Below are 1,096 nucleotides of genomic sequence, written 5' to 3'. Positions count from 1 at the left end.
TTGTTGGTTAAAAGGAAGTTAAGAAATTCAGCCTAAGACTGATTATATCATGAATGTAAAATGAGCAGGACAAATAGTGGGCTCTACATTCTTTTGAGCAAGTTAAATAAGTCCATAATAGCCCACCAGTTGTGTAAACATGATTTCCCTATACTTCTAAAAGAAATATTGACTTACCTGTTAACTAAAATTATCCTGGCTTGCTTCAGCTGAGCATATTAGTAATTCTTGTGGCATACCTAAATGTTTTTAGTAGTGAACTTTCGTCAAAGATTAAAGACTTAGGAAAACATCCTTTTAGCAAACCCTGAAAATAGGCACATGAAGAGTGCTCCCACAAAATCTGCTTCAGGGACTATTCACCTTATGAGAAACTGGATTTTTTTTTCATTCCTGGGGTGTTATAAAGCACTGAATTCAAAATAAGAAATGAGGATCTCTTACTCAAATATCTGTGACTTTGACACACTAATCTTCCTCAGTAACAATATAGTCTCTCTCTGTATTACTGTAATATTTAATGTTGGGGCTCATACAATTAGTTCTGTCCATCTGTGGGAACCCTTAATCCACACCTTCAAATGCAAGGTAAAGACCATTTCTTCTTAAATGAGATTAATTGAACTTAAACACCACTTTATGACTTAATATTTGTGTGATCTTGGGCAAGTCCCTGGGGGAACCTCATTTCTCTAACTTTAAAATTATAGTGTTGGCCTCTAAAGTCCTTCTGAGTCCACCTACTCTAGAAGAATGGGACTTGAGTGCAGCCCATGGAGCCTTCTCAGAACTGCTCTAGCTGTTTCTAACCTATCATAGGTGAATCAACATGGAAGAAACAGGGTGCTTTGGGATGATGCAGCAATGCCCTTATCAGTTCTTGGGTCTCATGATGGTGGCAGTGAATGTTTACATCAACAGAACCAATCACTTCCCCCAAAAAAAGCCATCCACTGAGTCAACTTTAAAAAGAAGAGATAATTTCTCTGTCTCTAGCTTTTCTAGAAAGAAAGAAAGAAAGAAAGAAAGAAAGAAAGAAAGAAAGAAAGAAAGAAAGAAAGAAAGAAAGAAAGAAAGAAAGAAAGAAAGAAGGAAG

The sequence above is a fragment of the Gracilinanus agilis genome, chromosome 5 (assembly GCF_016433145.1).
Source record: "Gracilinanus agilis isolate LMUSP501 chromosome 5, AgileGrace, whole genome shotgun sequence".
NCBI classification, from domain to species: Eukaryota; Metazoa; Chordata; class Mammalia; order Didelphimorphia; family Didelphidae; genus Gracilinanus; species Gracilinanus agilis.
Note: the sequence above shows the minus strand (reverse complement) of the source record.